An 18773-nucleotide genomic window follows, 5' to 3' on the forward strand; every position below is an offset into this window, starting at 1 on the left:
GAGCGAGACAGAACACAGACAAGCGTATACTCGGCGTCACACGCTAAAATTAAACTGCGCAATAAACCGAAATCAGTCAGCTTTTAAACTCTGTCACTGATAAACGGAAATTTTCTGCTCACATATCCATAATACACAAACCCAGGTTTCACCCCACTCAACAGCACAGACCATCCAAACAACATTATAGGAGCATTGTGACATGGCAATAAATATGCTATTGTGATTATATAAAGATATTATCATAGCATATTTTGTTATTTAGTGTTTAAAAGCAAACAGTAAAGTAGTAGACATAGTGATCTGGTATAAAATCTACGGTAGTTAAAAAGAAATACTTGAACGAAATGCAAAAATTTTAATGACAAATTTCTTAAATGCTGGTTGTAAATAAGATTCTGTTCTGATTATGTATTGTATGTATCCTTTCTTCTTGTGACGTTTGTTAGGTTTAACTTCTATTTACAAAGTAAGAAAACGTGAAATTGAAATCTGGTAAACATTTCCATGGTTTGGAGGAACCTGTTCCACATATACATGGAGTTTAAAAACATACCAAGGTACATACTGAAGGGATTCTCACTAAGAACAGTCCTGCATGCTAACACCTACATGATTAATTTACTTAACACCGAAATGTCGATGAAGTTCAAACTCCAACAGCTTTTGCAACCGGAGTTGTTCTGGAGATCTTGTTTTTCAAGACAGCAGGCCTAACAATCATCAATGATTTTCTTTTAGAAGAATAGAGCTGTGAAGCTACTTTGCAAGCAATGGACCACTGACCTCTGCAACATAGAGAATACTTTTTCTCTTGACTTCCAACTGCTTACAACCATGTCTTTTAAAGCAGTGGTCCCCAACCCCCGGTCCGTGGGTCAATTGGTACCGGGCCGCACAGAAAGAATACATAACTTTATTTATTATCTGACTCTGAACGATGTTTACTTTTGGAAAATGACCGGATTCTCTCCGCCACATCTGTCTATGACTCACTCTTGATGCATGTCATGATGCCTCGGTCACACGTTTTACCTCCATCCACTACCTTCTTAAAGGGACTGCCCTGGCCGCTAACACATAATACATCACTGCTAAATTCAAACCCCCAAGCTAGAAAAATTAACAAAAAACAACACAGTGGATTCACGTTTATAATTATATTTGGAAAATACCAGTTTTTATGTCACTTGTATCATTTTATTTTGTTGTATTTATCCGCCACACCTTAAACCACTGATTTAAATGGTTTCTTTCTTTTTATGGTAATATATTGCTGTATATTTTGTATATATGTATATTGTGTCCATGGCGGCTGGTGCAATGATGGTGCATCTGAAGTTTTTTTTGTAATGCAACATAAAGCTGATTAGGGTTATAAGTGTAGTAATGATTCTCTGTATTTGGATTGGACAATTATTATTACCCACATCATTACATTGCTGATTTAAAGCAGCAACCCCTCTATATTTCCCCCAATCTGGTCAAAGTCGGGCATTGTGGGATAGGCAATATTTACACTGTACTTTGCACTGAAACCTTGGTTCCCAAGCACTCAAAGGGAGAGGAATGTGGCCAGGCAAGCAAGACCTGGCATCGTCCTTGACCCTGTGCTCCACTTGATGTGAAATCTCATCTCTCTTAAAATGTCCCTCACAAAGAGCAATTCTCTATGGGCACTTCGCTCTACCTATTCAAAACCACATCCATCAAGACCCGGCCTGTGATTGCATGTGTGCGTGTGAGTGCAAACGAGAGAAAGGGAACGGCAGGTAAGAAAGACAAACCCTAGCTTTGAAAGTGGCTGCCATAAAGGAGGGATACTTTTTACACAGAGTAATTACACAAGCTTGACTTGGCAGATACCGCCAAAAATGCTTTGATTGTAAGCAACCAGAGAGAGGACAAGATGTTCCTCTTGCACAACCTGTTGCTGCACCGCAGCAGGGATGGACATCAAAACCCAGTACTGCAGAGACAGGACCGCATACAGGGCAGTGGAGACCTGGCAGACTAGAGCGTTTCCGAACTTGAGTTGTTTTGAAATGTATTTGTGGAATACTCAGAAGCTGTTTGTTGTTTGTTTGTTCATCTCATGTAGAAGTTAGTAGTCTCCTCTAAGGCTGTTCAGCTGTCCTATGACCTTTTCTAAAGGAAATTAAGTTTCAGCTTTTGGCATGCCATAACGGTTGTGCAGAAGTTGGGTGGACCGTTAATGGTCCAAATGATTTACTCAGCAATGTAGCACCAACAATCCACCTACTGGCATGTTTTTAAGAGGATCCTTGAACTGTGACATGGCCACTCTGCCACCTCTGGTGGACATTAGCAGCAGTTACATTTGGTAAAATGTTTATGAAGTAGATTTTAGGTGGAATGTTTATTCACCAAGGGTTAACAGTCTGAACGGTGTTGAAATATGTCAAAGTTCCTCTATCCGTTACTATAAAAAGCCAAGTGCCAAAAATGCTGTGGTGTCTCAGAGTTTGGCTGGGATTAAGTAAACATTTCTCATAACATGAAACAATCATTGGCCCGTCCATCAGAACATCTTGTTTTGTTCCGATTTAACGGTAATGGGTCATTTTCAGACTTTGGCAGAGCTTTAGTTTGGAAAACAGGACACAAATTAACAAATTCTGATGTATTTGACCGTTGACGAGTCCTCTGCGATACAGAAACGAGTCGGGCGGTAGGATCACTTGTTTTTATAGAGAACAAGGCCTTTTGGGGGCAAGTGGAAATCAGGTCAACTCCATCTGGTCACAGGAAAAGCAAGCCCTGTCTCGTATTTAAACCCGCACTATTTTACTTTGTCTCTGTAAGGAGTCTGATTGATCTGAATGCAGTGTAGAAGGAAAGCACACAAACAAATCAATGGGACCCATTTGCACAGCGAACAGCATGTTGTCCGTCTCTTCACCGAGCCTGATTTGCAACCTCATTACTGTTCTCTGGGCTTATCACGTCTCAAGCTCAGACACATCTATCCTTTAATTCTGGAGCAGGCGTGAAACAGCTGAGTCATGGCCCTAGTAAACATCCAGTGATGCACTAGTGCTTTAAAGAGTCACGACTAGGGCAGTCCATAAAGTACCTCAGTATGGCAAAGAAGTGTTCTGATGGACTGCTCCTTCATTAACATTGTGATTGACACGCAGGTTCCTTTAATAATAAATCACATTTGCGTTCGAGGTCTAATATAAACAGCCATAAAAGATTGTTAGACAACGACAGGCTGAGCATCGTTGCCGGCTTTCAACATGGGGCAAATAAATGTCAAGCTGGCAAGGGCAGGCCATACTGTAAGGAGCGAAACTGTAATTATATGGCAGATTTAAACAGGCTGGCAATGAAGTGCGAATCAACTAGACATTTTTTTTATGGACGTGCCACTTGGGTTTGAATTGCTCTAGTCGTTATCGGAGTGATAACTGATTTATACCATTGTCTCTAGCAGGTGTGTTCAAACCGTTGCATGTTGATGTCAGTTTAATCACCAGTATAAATGAATGCTCTAAATATTAACAATTGCAACCATAGGAATATACAGTTACACTTGCGTGTTGTACACCTTCATTATTGGTCTCTATTTTTGTTTCTATAATACCTATTCAAATGATCTATTCAGATTTTGCAATTGACACCTAACATATCTGTAACATGTAACTGCAAGTAACAGTTTAATGTTAATGTGCATGTTCTAATATGCTGTAATTTTCAACTCAACCACTAAAACAGAGGCTTGTATTTGAGGCTCTGCAGGGGAAAAGATCACACTTTGTGGTTTCTCATAACGTGACAAGTTTTGTTTGTTCTATCAACAGCTAGAGAGAAAGAGTAGAGAGGCTGGTGTGCTAATTAAAGTGTTTCATAAGAAGAGACATTTCTGAAAGTACTGAATGCATGGTCAGTGCAGCTTGTGTTGTTACCTGCAGAAATATTAACTGATTTGTACAGAATGTTAAAATAATAGATAGATTTACAGATACAGAATCTGTCTATCTGTCTATCTGTCTATCTGTCTATCTGTCTATCTATCTATCTATCTATCTATCTATCTATCTATCTATCTATCTATCTATCTATCTATCTATCTATCTATCTATCTCAGTGATCAAATGCTGGTATACTGTGCATCTTGTCATATCTCTCTCTCTCTCTCTCTCTCTCTCTCTCTCTCTCTCTCTCTCTCTCTCTCTCTCTCTCTCTCTCATTGATCAAATGCTGGTATACTGTGCATCTTGTCATGTCACCCATCTGTAGCAATACAGAAGTGTTTGTCATTTTGATGAGGCCATGCTGCTTGGGTCTCGCTCTCTGTTCTCACTATTTGGCAATCCATGATTTCACTGCGGCTTCTGTTTTCTTAAGTCTCTCTCTCTCTCTCTCTCTCTCTCTCTCTCTCTCTCTCTCTCTCTCTCTCTCTCTCTCTCTCTCTCTCTCTCTCTCTCTCTCTCTCTCTCTCTCTCTCTCTCTCTCTGTGCCTCTGTCCCTGATCGTCCTACATTTGATAAAAATGGACCTGGCATGCCCACCTAATTTAGCCACATTCCCTCTGAGTTTCCCTCATGACCAGGATATTTTCTGCCTTACAGTAGAGTAAAGAGGAAAGGCCAAAGAACGACACGTCGAGTAAATCGAACGGCACCAAGGAAACGAAAGACACAGCATGTTATTCAAGCTATACAGGCTGCCTGTTATATTCCACGTCCATGCTCATCACATTTAAAGTTAAATGTGAGTTGTAGCTTTGATTTAAACCATGGTTTGTCTCTCAGATCTCCGAAAGCAGTGTATATATACCCTACCTAGCTGAGACAGGCCTGTGGGAAGGACTTAATGATATATACAGTAGTAATCCCCATAGATATAGAGCTAATTTGTTAGTATTAAAACGCTGGTTATTATATGAGCATGTGAGTAAAGCATTGAGATTTTGACCCTAATGAGAAAGGTGCTGTATACATAAAGATTAGTTGTATTATTATTATTATAACAGCTGCAGACGATAATGCTGTTAACAGGCAAATGACCATAACAAAGGACCTTTATTTCCCAATTGGATAATGATAGTAATATCAGCCTATTTGTTCTATCTTGCCTATCTTGCAGGAGGATAATGAAATATGTCAAAACTTTGTATTTTATATAGGATCAAACGTTGGATAGTTTTTCGATCAGTTGAAAATTCTGAGAGTTATGGAGAACTTTTAGAAACTTTCTTTCGGCTTCTCCCGTTAGGGGTCGCCACAGCGGACCATCCGCATGTTTGATTTGGCACGTTTTTACGCTGGATGCTCTTCCTAACGCAACCCTCCCCATTTATGGGACCGGCACTAGAGTGGCTGGGGTTGGTTCCCTGACCGGGGGATCGAACACGGGCCGCATCGGTGAGAGCGCCGCATCCTAACCACTCGACCACCAGGGACTTTTAGAAATGGGTGGAAATACGATTTAAAATCTTAAAATGATATTTATCCGGATATCATTTTTCGGTGTTACGTGCCTTTCTTATCACTGTGTGTCTAATTACGCTAATTATACAACCGTGCCTCTAATCTCAACATTCCAGCTCTACGTTCTTTCCCTAAAATGAGCTCATCTGCATCACGCTGCTGTTACATCAGCCCCAAAACCACGCTGACGCAACCTGTCAGTGATCTGGCAGTCTGGTCATCATGACCATGCACTATTCTCTCCATATTCTCTTTCCACACACTGTGGACCAACCAACGCTTGCCTCCATCTAGTGGCTGTCTGCAGATAAACACACACAAACACACAAATCAATAGTGCTAATCTTTCCCGGCACACAAAGAATGAGTCAATAACACAGTTGTAGGCAAACAAACACACATGCGTGCGTGCTCACACACTAACACACACTCGCAAACACACATACTTTCAACCCGTATGATGTATGTACGCACAGATGGACGAATTTGTTTCATGTCTAATATTTGTTTTTGTATTCCCCCTCACACTGCATTGCAAATGCACGCGCACGCACACACACACACACACACACACAGGACAGATGTCCAGTTGCTTTCAGTTAATGTCATGTCTGTTTCCATTCCTTAATCAGTTTCAGATCTCTCCTTGTTTTTTAAAGGAAGTGTTACTAGTAACATAAAAGTGTGACTGTATTAGGATGAATATTGAAGTATACAATGTCATATTATATATACATATGTATGTATGTGTGTATATGTACGTGTGTGTTTTATTTGTGTTATTATATGAGCAGTACTGCAGTGAAAGTGTGCACGCTACAAAAAAAAAAAAGAAAAAAAAGGACTGTAATACAGTAATAAAGCTGTTGAGGGCAGTATTGCTTCTGTTTGTTTTTGTCATATTAACATGTACTGCGTGTTTGGGAAATAATCGAGCGAGCTGCGAGGTTTGTAGAGAGCGACTCAGAAGGACACAAGGAAACGCACGGGAAACGTATCAAAATCATAGATACACTAAACATACGGGTCAGGGTGGGTTCTCTATACCAGTGTTTCTTAAGTATGGGGTGCGCCCCTCTAGTGGAGAATAAATGCAAGACAGGTGGGGCACAATGTATGGCAGCATTTTATGATTTTTTTTTTTTATTTTTTTTTTTTTTTTTTTTTTTTAAATGTGTACTTCATTTATGGTTTTCTCTATTAAAAATAAAGTTCACTTATAATGTTAACTTGATGCTATTTGATGTTATTGATGATTTAGAACTTGATATTTCAATGAATTAGACATGTTTGAACTTAAAGGATTTTATTATTATAATTTTTTGGGGTGATTGAGGACAGGTGGGCTTGGAAATCCATTCCCCTCTAAAGTGGGAATGGCAGAAAAACATTTGAGAACCACTGATTTATACAAACATGGCTCTTAAAGTCTTCATTAACTGAAGACTGTGGGATTATAACTACATATAGTTTTTTTTTTTATATATAAATTATTTCTGGCTGCCTTCGAGCACACTAGAAGCCTTTTTTCCCCACTGACAGAGACACACACACACACACACACACACACACACACACTTCCCTTTGGTCATTCTCTCTCTTATTTTTCCTCAATGCAGGGCGGTAATGGTCTATAGCGAGATATATATAGTGAGAGAGAAAATAATAAGTAATAGCAACATCACAACTGTGGAGAACAATAGGACATGTGTACTCGGCATGAGACAGCAGGAAGTGATAAATTGGTAATGGAGGAAGTTATAACAGCAGATGTGATCTTACACATAGGCACACACAAACATTTATATTGACTTCCATTTACTGTAACTGACCCCTAAGAACCACTGTAAGGAAGTACTTCAATGCTGACATAAACATTCTGTGCTTTCGTGTTGTATTTTTTCTCTTTCAGCAAACTTCTCTTTTACACTTTCTTCCACTTCCATGGAGGCTTCTATCTTGTGTTCGTGCTTTCACATCAAAATAAATATATGCATACAGTAAACGGGTTAAATGCCAGTGAACCCTGCGATAAAGGTCAAATGTGTGTATTCTAATTTTATTTATTTATTTATTTTATTTGTGACACACATTCACACAGAGTACGTATGAACGCATACCTACATGTAGTGAAATTCTTTTTGCTACTGTTTAACAGCTAAACATTAACATAAATAGAAAATAAGGATAAAAATAAAGTAAATAAAAAAATTAATAAATATAAGTATTAAGTATAATATGACTAAAAAGTGTGAGATAAGGGTTTTATATATAATATGCACATGAATTGCCCGAAAGGGATGGATGCGTTCGGCAGATATTGACAGAGACCAGATTAAAGTAATTCAGTGTGATTTATCCTTAAAGTGTCCATGTCTAATGTGACAAAGTGACACTGTGCTGTTCAAGTCCGGAGTTAAAGTGACGGTCCAGAAAGTCCAGTCCAGTGTAAAAGAAGTGTCATTTCTATGTTAGCTTAAAGTATTGCGCAGTAAATTTAGCATGAAAGTCATGACATGGCAGCAGCAGATTAGCTGAAGCGTTTAGGTCATTTTTGATGAATTCACAAAAAGTCCTTGACCATCTTTTCTAGGAAAGAGTGCATGATTCTTTTGAAATGAAAGTTTCCATCATTATACTTTTCCCCTCCTTTACAAAGACCTCTGATTTAAAGCTGACAGTGAGGGAAAAGAAATGAGGAGAGAGAGAGAGAGAGAGAGAGAGAGAGAGAGAGAGATCGCCGTTCACAAAAACAGGTTGCAGTTTATTCACCAGGCAGTGTAATGAAGAAAACAGACACTTGATGTGTAAAAGAAGAACCACACTTTATGTTTCGGTTTGAGACACATCGATTAGGTTTCTGTGCTTGTGACTGGATGGTTCTGAATTTGATCCTTGAGCAAAAACGCAGTAAATAATGTTAATAGTCCCCTCTAAAAGTTTAGTTCAATTTACTTTTATTTCTAGAGCACATTAACAACAGACATTGTCACCAAGCAGAGATCCGGATATACAGATCTGATTGGATCCCCTCAAGACCTCATGAAGACAAGAGGAGAACCAGACTAAATAGAAACCCCATTCTCATCTGGTTGACACCAGATCGTAGGAGGGTAAACCGCACCCTGCGTTTATACTAACGAACACCACCACAACAGTTGAGCAGAAATTGCTAGTATATCTTTGCCCATAATGTATTTAAATGCACGCATGCACAACGCAGACCCAGCGTCTCTCCATTGCAAGTTTATTCACTCAGAATAGTCTTACACATATCTCATATCTCATATCCGGTAGCTGCTGATCCAGCTCGGCCTGCAGTAAAACCCCAGCACCGGCATTAGGGTTAGGCTGAGGATATACCCGCATCAACCATCTCTTCCAAACACCTTCTTGCTAATGTACGGTCTCTTGTGAACAAAATGGGTGAACTGCTGCTGCTTCGGTTAACATTGCACAAGTGGATTAAGAAATGTAATGTAATGATTTTTATGGAAACACGGCTTAACTACAACATTCCCAGCAGTGCCACAAATCTTGAGGGTCACAGTGGTGTTCGGGCGGACAGGAGGGCAGTGGACTCTGGTTAAGTGCAAGGGTGAAGGTCTGTGCATTTTTGTTAACAAATTTTGGTGCACGGTCTCTACTGTAACTGGAAGTCATTGGTCTGCTCATTTAGAGTATTTGATGATTAAGTGCAGGCCCTTTTTTTTCAGAGAGAATTCTCAGCCATTGTTGTTACTGCAGTGTACATTCCCCCGGACACTAACGGTAAATTAGCTATGGAGGAACATCCCAAAGGAGCTTTCATCAAAATGTCACCATAATGTCTCCTGCTCTACCAGATTGGATGACACACTGGATCAGGTATATACAATATACATAAACCTAAAAAGGGGTATAAGTAGAGTAAAAAACACATACAAACTCCATATAGAGGAGAACTTCCACAATTCTGACCCCAGACGCATGTGGAAACGCATCCAGACCATTATAGACTACACACTGGACACCACGATCTCAACCAACCAGCAGTGCCTTCCTACCGGACAAACTTAATCACTTTTTTGCTCATTTCTATCAAGGCATAGGACATTTCACCATAATCGTTGACTCTTCTTCTGCTCACAGTCCACTGTCACTCTCAACAATGGACGTCTATTCAGCGGTGGATGCACGCAAGGCAGCAGGTCGGGACGTGTTCTCAGAGCATGCGCTGGACAACTGGCATAGGTCTTCACTGACATTTTCAACCTGTCACTGGCCTAAGCCACGGTTCCTACATGCCTGAAGACTAGAGCCATCATACCAGTGCCTAAGCACTCAGCTGCAGAATAGCTGAATGATTTTCGCCCAGTTGAACTCACCCCTATTGTTATAAAGTGCTTTAGGAAACTATTCCATTAACAAACTGTTTAACCTCCTGTCATCAAAAAGGAGATACAGGAACATACACACCAGAACCAGCAGGTTCAGGGATAGCATTTTTCCATCCACCATCACACTACTGAACTCTACACTACACAGTTAGAACACTGTATAAACACAGTGTAGTTTACAACTGCTGTAAATAAAGTTAAAAGATGAAAGATTAATTAGGCTTACAATTAAAAGTCAAAATAAACAAAATATCTATGAAAATCGATGCATCACATTGTCTAAACAATGTTCAGCCTAGTAACATAAATAGTGAAAAGGTTAATGTTAGACAACCTCTTGTAAAAGGGTTAAAAAAGGACAAGAAAAGCTACAGTTACTGATTGTCCAGCTGATAATATTATTCCATTCCCTAATTATGTTAAACCTGAAATGCTTCAAATGTCCTGTACTATCAGACCAGCTGCCGGCTTGGGATTTGCTAAAATGTTATTGCAGAATTTTTACAATAGAAAATCACAATCAGGGAACTGGATTTTTATTCAATCACATTTTACTTATCCAATGGCACCAAACTCATATCAGTTACGAATTTAATTTATTAAAAGAATATCACTCAATAAAAAAAAATAAAAAAAGCAGCACTATCATGATAAATAATATGTATCAAAGAAATATATTTTATTCAAGTCATTAAATGTTTGTCATATCATCCAAAATTTCAAAGACGAAAAAAATTTATATGACTTATCTACATAAAGCTTCCCCAAGCATAGTAAAATGCCTTGAGTTTATCTCCCACTCTGTCCTTGACCATTGACCCAGTTCCACAGTTTCTGGCCCAGCGTAGGCATCAATGTTGTAAACTAACGAATCTGTTGACTCTGAAACACTACTACTCGTAAACATGTTGTGTTACCTTTTGTTGTGTGAGTACAAAGTACACGTATGCCACATGAGTCATCCATTATCGCAGGCATACAAGAACAGCAACAAACGCAAGACGGAAGCTTTCTCTGGCTTAGAATGTAACAGTCCGTTTTAAATGTTACAAGATGTAGGAGAGGGCCTGCTAATCTTCAGTTGATATTCAAGCCTTCGCTCCTGCGGTTAATGTTTGACCTCAAGATGAAAAGAATGTCAGCATTTATTGCGGAGTATAAAATTATCGTAAATGAATGTACGTCAAAGTACAACCCCAATTCGAAAAAAAGTTGGGATGCAAAATTCAGTGATTTGCAATTTCATAAATACATATTCTATTCAAAATAAAATGTAATTAAAAAAAGAATATTTAAACCGAGAATCTTTTATTTAATGGAAAAAAATAAGGTCATTTCGAATTTGATGGCTGCTACAGGGACAGGGCCATGTTTACCACTGTGTTGCATCACATCCTCTGTCCAGCTGAAAACTGAGGAGACCATTGGATAAAGTTTTATTAGTGGAATGTTGTCTGTATGTGTCTGATACAGGATTCTAGCTGTTTAACAGTTCTGGGTGTTCTGGTATTTAGCCCTGTCTTGCTCAAACATGCAATAACTTCCCTAAAAAAAGATGCTTCCTGAATGGAAGCATTTGTTGCTTTAAAACCTTTATAGACTATTCAGTATTGATGGAGCCGTTCCAATGTGCATGCTGCCCAGTTCACAAGCACTAATGCACTCCCATACCATCAGAGATGCGGCTTTTTAATCTGAGCACTGATAACAAGCCACTTTAGTCTGGAGGACGCAATGTTTTTGTAAATACAAATTTCAATTTGTCTGACCACAGAACAGTTTTACAAGTTGCCTCAGTCCATTTTAAATGAGCTTTGGCCCAGTGAGGATGGCGGCGTTTCGGGATCATGTTCACGCATGCATTTTTTTGCATGAATGAGATTTAACCTGCATTTGTGGAGGACATGGCAAACTGCGTTCAGACAATGATTTCCGGAGGTGTTAATAAGCCCATGCAGTGACTTACAGAATCATGACTGTTTTAAATGCAGTGGCGCCTGAGGGCTTGAGGATCACTGGCATTGCTGAAGCTCTGCCCATCTTTACTTCTGAGAGACTCTGTACATTTATACCCAATCATCTTACAGAACTGCTCTCTATTAACCTAATTAGTTGCAAAATGTTTCTCCAACTTATTAAAAAATAACACTTGCTTTTTACAGGCTTTTTTTTTTTTTTTACCCCATCCCAACTTTTTTGAGACGTGTTACAGCCATCAAATTTCAAATCTGGTTATTTTTTTTCCTTAAAATGGCACATTTCCTCAGTTTAAACATTTGATGTGTTTTCTGAATAAAATGTGGGTTTAAGAGATTTGCAAATCATTGCATGCTGTTTTTAATTCGATTTCATTTATTGAAATTGCGGTTGTACAATAAACATTTTGTTGTTTGAAACCAAATTATTACCTGAAATTATTTATTAGTGCCACGTCAACACCCTGCGTCAACTGTTCGATTTCCAAACCACTTACATCGGTTTTGGTAAAAACTAACCACACCAGGAACACCCTACAAAACCTCCAGTTTTGGAGACGCTCTGACCCAATTAACTATCGATCACAAATTGGCTTCAAACAAAATAGTCTGATTCTTGCCCATTTTTCTTGCTTTTAACACAACAACTTTGAGAACTCTCTGTTCACTTTCTGTCTCATATATCCCACTCTTTGACAGGTGGCATTGTATCGTGATAATCAGTGGTATTCACATCACCTGTCAGTGGTTTTAATGTTTTGGCTGATCTGTGTACATAAAGCCTTTGAACATTGAGTAAATTGCGAAGACCAAACGTTTTTGTATTTCCGTTTGACTAATTGACTGTTTTGATTTTTGTCCCCATTGCTCTGTTTGCTGAATTTTCCCTGTTTTATCTTTACCATCTTTGCAGCCATCTATTTTAACACGTGGTCAGTTTTTTTCAAGAATAGTTATTCCTCTGGGCTCGCTAAATTTTTTAAGACCTTCACACTTTAGCTTGGAATTGTGTGTTGTTTTCTTGGAATGTATAATAAGTAACACAATGCATTACCCAGCCATGAAATATTAACTCACCAACCCATTTTCTTTTATTATTATTATTATTAAAGTAATAAATAATGTAGAATTAATGACTTTTTGGAAGGAATTCTTAAAAGCATTTTGAAACTTTTGCATCAGGAAACATTAGTTTGAAGGATTCATTCTGTAAAATTATGTTGATTATTTGTTTCCTCCCTGAATTATATTTTAGATGACTTAGTTGTACATAACATTGTGTCCAGCTGAAAAAAATTGAAAAAACTATTTTTAAAATCTAAAATATATAATTATACATTATATATATATATATATCAAGTAGACTTGATGGATATTATTTCACTATTTTAACTCAGTTTATATAATAATGTTTATAGTGGATACAATTCATAATAAAAGATTAAGTAGTGGATTTGATTTTTGTATTTAGTAAGCAAGCTTAGACAATCTGATTGTGCCTAATTACTCCCTTTTCCCTTGATAATATCACATTACACAATCCATGTCATGACTTTTTGTATTAAGAGGGTATTTTATAGCTTTTCGCCACATAATTTTGTTGCATTGGATATGACTTTTTAATTGTAGCATTGATATTAGTTTAGATTAGGCTTCAGTTAATATTTGTTCATAGCCATGGTTTTTCCTTTGCTGTTGCAGGCTAAATGAACAATTAATAGAATGTAAATCCAGAATCTCAAATTTCCTAATAAATTCTAAGAATCTAGTTTTAGTTTTTAAAAACAATGGACTCAAGCCCCCAAACTCTGTTTGTAGTTGATTTATAAATAGTGGAATGTCTATAAAATAGGTGTGTTCCCATTATTAAGAACATTTTCCCTCAGAGCCTTTTCTATCTCTGTGCTAAACTTTGATAAGATGTTACTGAGAAACCAGAACACACATTATGGCTTTCCCTCTGACTACCAAAGCACTGAAGACTTCCTCCATCAATGTACTGAAAAATGTTAACAACAGTGATATACAGTGCTATTAAAAAGTATTTGTCCCATTCCTAATTTTATTATTATTATTTGTTCATATTTGGCAGGTATATAATTGAGATCATCAAACGAATATTAATTTAACCCTGATACCCCCCCGGCAAAATAAAAAATGAACTGCGATTAACCACACTTGTGAAAAAGTGCACATTTACTTGCCACACCCAGATAACTGATTACTGCTGAACCATTTGAATCAAGAAATCCCTTAAATAGAACCTATTAAATAGAAGATATTGTCTTGTAAGTTATGTGAATTAGCCTTTTTTTGTGTTTATTGAGTAGCTGTTAGTCTTCTAGTCTAGTATGCTGTGGGACAGTACACAGGGGTTAGTTTTACTAATTAAATGGGGTGCATGAGTGAAATTGTACTACTGTAGTGCTGGGGAACAATGTTTCTGTATTACACATTGCTGTGTGACAATTTTATTTTTCACTTTCAAGTCCCTTATGTTAAACTCTTGCTATGATTAATAAAAGCCACTTAATAATGTTTCATGAATATTACTGATCATTGAGGTATGTTTATGAATGTTAATAACTATAAGGTGTGCTTAGTGAGTCAAAGAGCTAGTTAAAGGTAATTTCACAAAACACAAACTTGTAGCCATGATTTTTAGAGTACTTTTAGTATTGTTCTTGAACAAAACTAAAGAACAATTTGCACCATCATGTCGTCGTTAACCCCCCCCCCCCTCCAGAGCCACAGAATCAGTCATCCACACAGAAATCACCCCTGTTAACTGAACCAGCAATGCTTTAATAATGAGACTGCAGCATGTAATCTTCCAGTCATCTAGGAGATCAGTCAATCAGAAACTCGACTAAGTCATTACACACAAACGAAATAATTAACCGTCATGTTCTGTGGTCCTGCCTGTCTGCTTTCAGCTTCTCACAAAGCTCCTTGTCTTTCTGAATGCGGTCATGTTTTTACAACCACTGACCATCCCACCCCTTCTAATAACTGGAAACAGTGTCCTTTTTTATTTACGCCTGGTAACATAGACTGTCCAGTTTATTAAAAGGGCAAGTTAAGGGGTTTTTATAAAAAAAAAATTTTTATAACAGATGACTGTTACAGCTCATAGGTTTTCATTTGAGTACATTTGCTGTAGTAATATAGAGAAGTTCACACACACACACACACACACACGCACGCACACACACACACACACACACACACACACACACACACACACACACACACACACACACACACACACACACTTAGTAGGGACATAATAAAAGTGGCATTTCCCTGAAATTACCCTATTTCGTATGTTTTTGTGTAGATGCCAATGTGAGATTTAGCAGTGAGATGTACATGGGTGATACGTAAAGTATGAGCCTGTGGTTAGAAATCACAGTTTAGGAAGAAAACAACAAAAAAAAGCAAATCCCAAACCAACTTATTAGTATTTAAACTGAGGTGGTGCTAGAGTTTAGCATTTTTTTATTTTATTTTTACATTTGTATGAAGTATGGCTTATTGGGATTAGTAGAAATATGTTGTTGGGTGGTGCAAAAAAGAATCCGAGAGAGAGAGAGAGAGAGAGAGAGAGAGAGAGAGAGAGAGAGAGAGAGAGAGAGAGAGAGAGGAGAGAGAGAGAGAGAGAGAGAGAGAGAGAGAGAGAGAGAGAGAGAGAGAGAGAGAGAGAGAGAGAGAGAAATAATGCTGAGAAAATGGATAAAAAAAAACCCTAATGCCAAATCTACATGTACAATTTTCTATTCCCTCGATAATTTCCAGTATGAATCGATATCTAGTATAAATCTGAAATGATCCATATCATTTCTCGGTTATTTTATGAAGCACACCATTTTATTGCTTGACATTCTGATTTGTCCACAAATGTCTGTGAAAACGGAGGCTTTCAATGCTGATGACACACTTTTTTTTTCATGTGACGGTGCCTTTCCTCGACATTGCCACGAGGTTCCAAAGTGCCGGAAAGTAAATAAACAGGAGATGGAATTGACACAGATCGAACCATCTTATGTTAAACTCCTGCGCAGTACAGAGACGTAAGCATTTTTAGAAGTTTCAGTGTGGATGAGGGACTTTTGGGATATGATTGGAAACGACAGTGTGGACGCATGCGGAGCTTTTTAAAAGACGGAAATGTTTTCAAATGTATCCGGATTGAAGATGATGAAGCCTTAGATTCTCAGTAATTCTCCATCACAAATGCTTATCTCCTTATCCAGGCACGTGATGTACAGCATTATCGTGCTTTGTGTGGTAGATCATCCAGCAGTTAGTAGCAAATAGAAGAAAAAAATAAATATGATTGTCATGTCACATTTTACATTTGCAACATTTAGCGGACGCCCTGTTCCAGAGCGACGTACAAAAGTGCTTTGAGTCTCTAGCAATAAATAAATCTACACTGGTACACTAGATTACATTATTAATATAAATCAGACTATAACTGTTGACTGTTACTGAGAAACAGAACTGTAACACTGGAGACTCCTTCCATCTAGTTTACATCATTACAACATATAACATAACATATAACATATACAACATATTTTAGCAATTATATATATATATATAATTATATAATACTTTCTTAAATACCAGCTCAGCATTTTAATCTGTTTATTATTAACTTTAGAACATGTGAACCAGTCACCATCAATGTTCTGTTAAAAATAGTGATATTATGCTACTGTAAATATCAAACACATAAATTATGCAAATTATTTTTGAACATTCAAATGTGTCATGCATGTAATAGAGTCTGTTTAAAAGAAGTCACATTTGAATGTAAATAATTACGATTTATCAGTAAAACAAACACAAATTTGATGTGATCCTTAATTTACTTAATCGCACCTACTTTTTCCTCGACTTCTTTTAATCCGCAGGGAAACATGGTAAAAACCTGCTATATAGAGTACATTATAATAATGCAATATTGTTTAAAAAAAAAAAATAAAATATATATATATATATATATATATATATATATATATATATATATATTCACAGAGCAACATCTTAACATGGTTATTTTTTCTGACTAGTGCAATATTTTTACTTATTTATATTTATAGCAATAATGTATACATTTATGAAAACTGCTATTCAATTATTTTATATTTTGTGTTGCAATAAGTGTAGAAATGAATTCTGAGGTTACAGATGATATAAACCTAACAATGCGACATTCAACTGAAAACTTTGGAAGAGAGCATTCTCAAATTTCTACCTGTTCATATTTGTATAATTTGTTTAGGGGAAACCGAATGAAATGATCTACTTCATCTTTATTGAAGTTGTTATATTTGATATATCTTTAGAGCAGGTTCAAACACACATCCTGTTGTTTCCAGTAATCAGGTTAAGAAATGTGTGTCTCAGTAAGCATTTGCTGGTTCTTCACTGACTTCGAGCTCGAGTTCCCCAAACTGATTTTGTTTTTGTTGTCGATGCTCTAACATGTGATGTAAAACTGCAATATTGCATCACCATCATCATCATCATCATCCCTCTTCAAACTTGGCGTATTGTTTAATTTGACTTGAGATAAGACTTTCTTGGCAAAATTGCTTTCTACATGCCTACAGAAACACACACGCAGGTGCTTGTGATCCCCGATTTGTTGCGTCCTGTGTGTCTAAGCAAATAAAAAAAAACTTTTAGGCTTTTACAACTGCTAGTAATGAACGAATGTATTATGCGGTCGCTTAAGGGTTGTGATGAGTGTGTGTGTGTGTGTGTGTGTGTGTGTGTGTGTGTGTGTGTGTGTGTGTGTGTGCGGTTGACTCAATGTCGTATAGTGATTATTCCTAATTGACAGCCGTAACACAGAGGCAGTTTTGCTTAATAAGCTCAAAAGGATGTAACTGTCTGTGAAGAAGAAAAAAAAAAGCATTTTCCCCTTGTTTAATCCTGCTCCATGTTTTATGCTCACAATCACTTTTTCTGTGTGTGCGTGTGTGTGCGCACAAGCACGCGTGTGGGAGTAAAGATGGCCTGTTGTCCCACTCACTCCTGGCTGTTTGTAAAAGTGTGTTTTTTCGGCCTAGTTGTGCAAGCGAATGAATCATCAGGCCACAAGTGATAAAAAGGAGCCCAGCGGGGAAAAAAAACATCCTGGACTTTGGAGGAACAGGAAAGGAGGACACTTTTTACCTGTGATGGCAGTGTGTGTGTGCATGATAGTGAGTCATGCTCTAGTTTCATTAGTAAGAGAGAGAAATAGATAGCAAGCTGCTGCTTCTTAATAGAGAGAGAAAAGAAAGAGGGAGGGAGGGAGGGAGGGAGAGAGAGAGAGAGAGAGAGAGAGAGAGAGAGAGAAGTGACAGCTCAGTTTAAGGAGGGGAAACGACTCGGCAGTGTGCACTTGTCTCTTCTCTCGCTGTGGTTCTTTCCTTTCTGCGCTTGGGAGAACGAGGGAGAGATTTACAAGCGCTGAAACAAGGGCCGGAGTGATGTGAGACCGGGGTGAGTAGCCTGCACTCTGTCTCACTCTCTATCTTTTTTTTTTTTTCGCTCATATTTTCTGTCAGAATATTTTCATCTTTACGCATTTTCTATATATATTTAAATCATCTTTTTTGTCTGTTTTTCCCTATACATGAATAAATGCAGCCCATTACGTTAGTTGTATTTTGCTTGAAAGCAGGACATTCATGGTTCGTGTATCTGAAGACCTCTTGTTAAAAAAATTAAAGTTTCTCAAATTCTGTATTGCTATTCGAAGTGCGTCACTGACTTTTGTACATTTTGTATTTATAGTTTCTTGTTATATCTTGGTTATATCTTGTTATAAATATATATTTTCTGGCTCACGTGTGAATTTGCAACTTGTGACCTCATGTCACGGACCAGGTCAGAATTAACGCAGCTGGATCAATGGACAAGCGCTTTTGGCGCTTTTCCCACCTGTAATATCGAAG

At 37.7% G+C, this 18773-nt stretch overlaps 2 protein-coding genes across 10 annotated transcripts in view; one reads left to right on the forward strand and one right to left on the reverse strand.

Moving 5' to 3' along the window:
- The window catches only part of LOC310719287 (histidine ammonia-lyase-like), a 135034-nt gene that overhangs the window by 107640 nt on the left and 8621 nt on the right, over positions 1 to 18773 (reverse strand). The window lies entirely within an intron of this gene.
- Positions 1 to 18773, forward strand: part of LOC310719299 (uncharacterized protein) — a 56659-nt gene that overhangs the window by 12181 nt on the left and 25705 nt on the right. Inside the window, exon 1 of one of the 9 annotated variants that reach the window (XR_014531434.1) lies at positions 17614 to 18318. The exons of 7 other annotated variants lie outside the window; for them this stretch is intronic. The gene's annotated coding sequence lies outside the window, so the exon portion shown is untranslated. Of the gene's footprint in view, positions 1 to 17613; positions 18319 to 18773 lie in introns of those variants that run through there. One more of the 9 variants, XR_014531435.1, reaches the window with a different exon arrangement.

Source organism: Silurus aristotelis (genome assembly GCF_946808225.1).
Source record: "Silurus aristotelis genome assembly, chromosome: 24".
Lineage (NCBI taxonomy): Eukaryota > Metazoa > Chordata > Actinopteri > Siluriformes > Siluridae > Silurus > Silurus aristotelis.